Genomic DNA, 8,167 nt, shown 5'->3' with positions numbered 1-8,167 from the left:
CATGTCAGTGGGAGAGAGGGGGGTCCAACCAGGCAGTGGGGTCAACCCACGCCGGTCATCGGATCAGCGGTCGCCGGCATTTAGCCGCCGGCGAGCCCGACGCGGCGGCGAGAGTGGTTTTGGTCGTTTCGGCAACCAAACGAGCCGCGGAGGGTGGCTATGGGTAGCTGGGAACATGCCGCCACTTCTGGTGGAGTCGGTTGGGGTCGGGGTGGCCGGAATCGGCGCCGGCGACGACCTAGGTGGCCGCCGGAGTTCGGGTGAGGTCGGGGTTGGCGTTAGGGGGCACGGGAGGGGAAGCTGGTGTGTGTGTTAGGTTCCTGGTGAGGTGTGGAGCACGTTGCCGTGCTCGGTAGCTAGCTCCGGTGGCTCTGGCCTTGTCCGCGTCATCGCCGGCGGCGAGGAGCTCACGGCCCCGGTGAAAAGGGCGGCTAGCGTGCGGGAACGAGCGCGGGGAGGAGGGGAAATGGAAGAGGAGCTCACAGCGGATCCGGTAGAGGCAACGGCGAGGCCGGGGAGGGGCTGGAGCTCGCGAATCCTCGAAAGTTCGCCGGCGGCCGAAGGTTGGGGACGAGCTCCGGGAAGACGCTATAGGGCTCCCGCGGTCGAATGGGTTGGTGTAGAAGACGCAGAAGGCGATGGCGGTTCCTCTGAACTCATCGGAGAGGCACGGGGTGGACGGTGGCCGCGGTGATGCTCGTCGGCGGCGGCGGGTGTGTTCGGTGGCTGCGCGCGAGAGAGCCAGAGGAGGAGAGGAGCTCGGGGAGAGAGTGAGAGGCCTGGGGGGGCGCGTGGCTGTCTCCGTGGCACTAGAAGGGCCTCGAGGGCGTGAGGCAGGCAGGGAGGAGGCCACGGCGTCGCCAGCACTCTCGCCACGCACCTGCCTGTCCTCCTGGCAGGAGGAAGAAGACCACACAGCCCCTGGTGGGCTGGGCCTCTTCTGCCAGGTAAAGCCCAGGTGAGGTTTCTGTCTTTCTCTCTTATTTCTGTTTTTTTTTGTATTTTGTTCTGTGTTGTTTTAGTTTAGTAAAATACTAAACCATTTAATAAAATCCTGAAAATAGTTATGTGGCTAGAGTTAAAATATACCAAACCACATAAAATGTTCCAGTGATTATTGGACATATATTATTTATATATCAAATATATATCCAATGCAAATAGCTATTTATTTAATTCAAAGGCCCAAAATAATTAACTCTGAGATACCAAAAATATTGTTTTGAGTTTTACCTCTTTGCAATATTTTCAGAGACTAAGAGGAACATTTTCTTGGACTTCTTTGAGGAGATTTTAATATTGATCATTTTTAGAAGGTTTCTGAGGCTTTGAAAATTCCTCAATTTAAATTTCATTTGAATTTAAATATGATGCTCACATGAAGGTCTAGCCTAGTGCATAACAGGACCAGGGATGTGACAGGAGTCCTGGCCGGTTACGGCCGAGAGTCGGTTTGGAATTTTTTTTAAATAGTTACGCTCAGAAAAAGCAAAAGGAATACTAAACTGACTCCAAAAATCCCGAAATAAATTTTCCCCGGCTTCTAAAATCAAGCCGCACAGGATGAACATTTATTTGGGGCCTAAATGCAATTTTGGAAAACGCGCATTTTTCCTAAATTCAAATAAAATAGCAAATAAACCAAAATAAAATCTTATTTGATTTTTTTATTAAATCCTTAGTATTTCTTTATTTTTGGGAAAGTCATTTTATTCCCTCTATCATATTTTGATAATAGAAATAATTGAAGATAAAATAAATAAAATCAAATGATCCTATTTTCAAAATTTGAGAAAACTCAAATATGAAAATAGCGAAATCCCCAACTCTCTCCGAGGGTCCTTGAGTTGCGTAGAATTTCTAGGATCAACCAAAATGCAATAAAATATGATATGCAATGATGATCTAATGTATAACATTCCAAATTGAAAATTTGGGATGTTACAAGTGGCCACGAAAGGAAATAGAGTTCATCGATAAGATCCCTGAAGCCCCGCCAAGAGCAACCACTATCGCCCCTCAACCCGTGATGCTCTCCTTGTCACAGCAGCTCTCGCGGGCAGATGCATCAACCTGTGATCAGCCGGCCGACTTTGTGGCGTACAGGCCATGTCATCCTCCGCCCCAAAGCAGCCAGTGGCAAGGCCTACAACTGCTGAAGACTCACCACCGGTTCAGATGTAGGCCGCTGAAGCAGCGGGGGGAGACCCAGCTCCAGCGCGTGCCCAGCAGACCAACCTGGTGGAATGGACCGCTAAGCAGTCTGATGCTTCGGAACTGCATGCTAAGCAGTCCGTAGGTCCAGAACCGACTGCTCATCAGTTCGTCGGTCCGCAGTCGCGTGATCAGCATACCAATGCGTCAACACTCCCTGCTTAGCAAAGCAATGCGCTGGCATGGCCTCCTCAGCACACCGACAAGTTGGCACCACCTGTGCAAAAACCCGACATAGCTTCAACGCTTGGTCAGCAGTCCGATGCCTCTGCTCCTACAGCCCAGCAGTCTGTCACAGCAGCACCGCCAGCTTAGTGGTTCGGCATAGATAAACCATCTACTAAGCAATCCGTACAAGCTTCACCGTCTACTTGGCAGTCTACCTTGCAGGCAACCAGACGTTCTACCAGAAATGCTTCAAGTACCAAGAAAGAAGTGGCCAAAAAGGCTACACCCCCGAGGAAGTGTGGCGGGAAAGTGAAGAGGAAAGAGAACGATTGCCTCTCACTTAAAGCACTCATCGCCTAGAACCAAATTAACAGCAGCTAGTTCGAAATGGGGAGTAATATTATTTCTGACGCCATGGATGATGAAAAAGCATGTTTGTTGCTTGCTAAAAGTAAAGCAGACGTAATTGAAGCACGCAATTACTTACATGGCCAGCCATTTCTTGTTGGTGAATACTTTGACGAGTGCAGCTCCAGTTGCAGTGAGTTACATGAATATTTCATGGATCTAATGTCAACAGGTTAGCATGGTTTGCTAGTCCACTACAACAGAGATCATTTCCGACACAATGCTGGTTCCATCGATGTGAGTTCCAAGGACTTACATCTCTTCTTCAACTTCAATGTGCTCGATGCCACTTTTGTTAGATGCCTGATTTTGTAAGGACTTAACAAACTATGATCAACTTCTCCATACAAGGCTGTAAATGATAAATAGCTATCTGCATTTTATTCCTCTCAAAGGATTGAACGCGCAGAGGATAAAAAGGGAGAGTGTCTATTTCATAGATCCTGAATTAGCAAATGGCACACTAATACATGGTAAGGACCTACGGGACTGGACCGTTGATACGGTCGTCTGTCTGTTTGAAAACACGTCCCATGCAGAATCGTTTCTCTGACCATATCATGAATGGCAAGTCAAGTAAACAACCACGCATACACTTATTGTCTTTCAGATTTTGACATAATTCGTAAATTCTTGGCTTTCTTAATATGTAGCAATCACTGGATATTGGTATTCATTTTTCCAAACAAGAACACAGTTTACTACAACAATTCTCTCAGAGAGTCAACAAACACTCAGGATCTGACGCATCTTCAGCAATTCATGGATAGGTATTGAATTCTATGATGTTGAAATTAATTTCCATTCATATATGGTTCAATAATTGATGTTGTCAAATTAAATCATCATTTGGAGTGTGCTCGCATTGTGGAAAACTAAACCAGGGAACATGTTCAAGAGGGGACTACCTCTGCAACACGAGATCGTTTCTCCGGTAACACACTGAAATCCGTTATTTTCGGAAAATTTATCCAACAGTCTGGAAATACCTTTCCTTACGGTAGTCAAATATTCAAGCTTCTAAATAAACCTCTTTCTATTTTGTCCAAAGAAAAAATAATACATCTAACACCGGTTAGGTTGTTCCTAACAGGACAAATACATGACTAATTCTGTACAAAAAAATTCAGTGTCCTCAGCAAGAAGCAGGGACCAACCTTTGTGGATACTAAGTTTGCAGACACATGAACTCCATCTGCAAATCTGCTGATAGTTGTGACGATCCTCACAAATTAGTACCAGTAAGTCTATCTTAATTAATATCTTCTACTCCACTCATATGGCACATTCTGATCTTCAAAATACTGCAGCTCATCTTAAAACTGAGGACCCCTGAACCGTTCTCGGCTGGTGAATTGCTGATGGTTCGGAGATTTATGAGTGACTTCTTCCTAGATCACTACATCAATCCCACTGGTGATAATGAAGATTTCAGCATGCCTTCTCCTGAAACATTGAGTAGGAGCTAGCCGCTAAACATATACGCATGGATCCATTGTTTTCCATCTGATGAGGTCTTCGTATTTCATACACTATGATTAATTATGTAATGCATATATCTGTGGACAAATCATTGGAATTTAGCGACCATATGTTCAATTGTAATTGTTGCGAAATCTGATGAATGTTCTTCCTGTGGACACTATTTGTTCAAATGAATATTATGGCGAATTTACTTTTTGCGTGCCGATTTAAAATGGGATTTTTTTGTTTATTTGTTCAAATGAATATTGTGGCGAATTTTCTTTTTGCGTGCTGATTCAAAATGTGATATTTTTGTTTATTTGTTCATTTGAATATTGTGGCGAATTCTCTTTTTGCATCCCGATTCAAAATAGGATATATTTTTAACCTGGCAATTGCTCCGCGCATGGTTGAACTAAATGAGTGTGTGCGATCCACATCGGAAAGCATACGGCAATTGTAGCGGAACCTTCGGTGATACACAGCAGATCGCAAATGATTTGCAATGCTACTACGTGTGCGTAGGGTCTCTAGAACCATTCGTGATGTCACGTTATCGCACACGAGAACTCAGAGTAAACCGTGCCCAATGTAAAATACAATCCCAATCGCAATTTTTCAGGAAATGTGTGGGATCCCAAATGAAAATCACACATCACTCTTGCGGCAACCGTCGGTGATACCCAACAAATCACAAACGGTCTGCAGCACTTGTATGTGTGCAAAGGGGCTCCTGAACTGTTTGTGATAGAACATTATCGCGGACAGTAACTGTTGGGAAACGTGTGCCATGGAGTCTTGCATGGCAGACAGGTTACGCAGAAAACTCGTGTGCGATCGGGCACAAATCGCACATAGTTCATATGTTAGCCCGTTTTCCTTACATACTGTTTCCCAAACGGTTCATTATGATAGACCGTATGGTTTCACTGTGCCATTATAAACGTTTAATCACCGATACCACAGGTGCGAAAGAATTTAGTGTGTGCTGCATCACACACGATTACATTTTGGAAGGCCTCTGGATCACTGCTCCATATCCCTGACGGTTTCTGGGTCATGTGGGAAGGACACCCTATCGCCCACACTCACTTGGCGACGGTCCCAAATGCCATCGTGGAAAGGGGTTAAAAACCATTTGTATAGCACCGCTACGTACCAATGTGAACCAACTCCTAAGCCAACTCCGAAGAAAAGGGGTATTATATTTCTCAGTCCTGAGGATATGCAAGAGGCAAAGAAATCTATGAAAGAAAAACGTATTAAAGCTGAAGATGTTAAGAATTTACCGCCTATTGAAGAAATACATGGTCTTGATAACCCGACACAAGTAGTAGAGGTAAACTCTCTTTGTAGATTAGATGATGGTGATATTCCTCATAATAAGTCTGCTAGTCAATGCTTGGATTAGTTTGATAATTTTATTGTTAAACAAGAAAACTTCAATTCTTATGTTAGTAGACAATTGAAACATAATGCTTACATGCTTAACCACTTGGGTGATTATATGAGTAAACTGTTAATGATCTTAAGCTTATTAGTAAACATGCTTCCATGGTTACAACTCAAGTAGAACAAGTACTCAAGGCACATGATGATTTGCTCAATGAGTTGAATATTAAGAATAATGATAATGATGTTAGGGTTATGACTAGAGTGGTAAAATGACTCAGGAACCTTTGTATCCTGAAGGCCATCCTAAGAGAGTTGAGCAAGATTCTCGGAGAGTTAATACTGATGCACCTAGTCCTGGTAATAAAAAGAAAAAGAAAACTGATAGGACTTTGCATGCTAGTGAACCTGCTATATACACACCTGAGAATCCCAATGATATTTCTATTTCTGATGCTGAGACACAATCTTGTGATGAACATGAACTTAGTAATAATGTTAATAATGATTTTTATGTTGATGCTCAACCTAGTAATGATAATGATGTAGAGATTGAACCTGCTATTGATCTTGATAACCCACAATCAAATAATCAACATTATGATAAGAGATACTTCATTGCTAGGAAACATGGCAGAGAAAGAGAACCATGGGTTCAGAAACCCATGCCCTTTCCTCCTAAGCCATCCAAGAAAAAGGGTGATGAGGATTTTGGGTGCTTCGCTGAAATGATTAGACCTATCTTTTCGCGTATGCGTTTGACTGATATGCTGAAAATGTCTCCTTATGCTAAGTATATGAAAGATATTGTTACAAATAAAAGGAAGATACCGGAAGCTGAAATTTCCACCATGCATGCTAATTATACTTTTAAGGATGGGATACCAAGAAAACTTGGAGATCTAGGAGTACCAACTATACCATGCTCCAATAAAAGAAACTATGTTAAAACTACTTTGTGTGATCTTGGAGCCTGTGTTAGTGTTATGCCTTTCTCTTTGTATCGTAGACTTGAATTGAATAAGTTGACACCTTCTGAAATCTCTTTGCAAATGGTTGATAAATCAACTGCTATACCCTTCGGTATTTGTGAGGATGTGCCTGTTGTGGTTGCAAACGTTACTATCTTAATGGACTTTGTTATTCTTGATATTTCCGAGGACGACAGTATGTCGATCATCCTTGGTAGACCCTTTTTGAATACTGCAGGGGCTGTTATTGATTGCAACAAAGGCAATGTCACTTTTCATGTTAATGGTAATGAGCATAAGGTACACTTTCTGAAGAAACAACCTCAAGTTCATAGTATCAATTTTGTTGGAAAATTTTCAACTATTACAATTGGAGGTTTTGACTTTCCTCTTCCTAATGTCAAAAAGAAATATGATATTTTCATTGTTGGGGACGTGCATGTCCCCATTAAGGTAACCTAGTGTTATTCGATAATTCTCCGGTTTCTTATCATTCGGAAGAAGTTTGTTAATAATACTTGATCAACATTGTTAATGGATTCCTTTTGATGGGCATGAGATGGATGAATTTAGAAGGCACAACTCTTTGTACCCACTTTTTACTTTTTGTGATTTAGAAGAAATAAAGCAAAAATAGTATTTTCCATCTGTTCTCTGAATTATCCATGAAATAAAAAATGTCCTGAAAATAAAAGTTCTCCAAATGACCTGAAAATTTAGTGTGATTTTTTATAAAATATTTGAGAATTTCTGGCACTAAGAACAAACCAGGGGGACCCACCACCTGTCCACAAGGGTGGAGGGGCGCCCTACCCCCTGGGTGTGCCCCCTGTCTTGTGGGTCCCACGTGGGTCCCCTCCACTTATTCCAACACCCATACACTTTGTCTTCCGCTAGAAAAAATCATCCCGTAGCTCAAACCCGTGTTCTTGCTCATATTACTGCCATTTTCGATCTCCTTGTGGAAAGCTCCATTTGCAAAACTACTTTGGGGATTGTACTTCGGTATGTGATTCCTCCAATGGTCCAATTAGTTTTTGTTCTAGCGCTTTATTTATAGAATTTTTTTGCTGTTGCGGTGACCTTGTTCTTGAGCTTTCATGTCAAATTTATATGGTCCAAAGTAGTTTTGATGCATGATTTAGCCTCTAGGCACTTGTAGGAGTAGTTGCTATCAATTTTGTTGAGTTTGGTTCACTTTATTTTGAGTCACTAAAAATTTCAGAAATCTTTCAGAGGAAGAAAAATGTCCAGGAACAAGGTGGTTCTTCAAGGAAGCAAGCACCAAGGCTAGCGATACGTGAGCCGGACCTTGAACCACCATGGGAAGCTCAAGTGCGGCCTTGTGAATGGCCGTCGGATGAATTCATCGTTCATGCATGTTTCAAGGATGAGTTTTATGCACACATACAAAATGCCGTCCTTGAGGACTTTGTATCAGATAAGTGCCAACAATACTATTACCTCACTGATTCCTTTGTGCAGACGTTTTAATTTTCATCTAAACGTAATACCCATATTGTTGTATTTGATCTTTATGATGAATCATA

The sequence above is a fragment of the Triticum aestivum genome, chromosome 6A (assembly GCF_018294505.1).
Source record: "Triticum aestivum cultivar Chinese Spring chromosome 6A, IWGSC CS RefSeq v2.1, whole genome shotgun sequence".
NCBI classification, from domain to species: Eukaryota; Viridiplantae; Streptophyta; class Magnoliopsida; order Poales; family Poaceae; genus Triticum; species Triticum aestivum.
Note: the sequence above shows the minus strand (reverse complement) of the source record.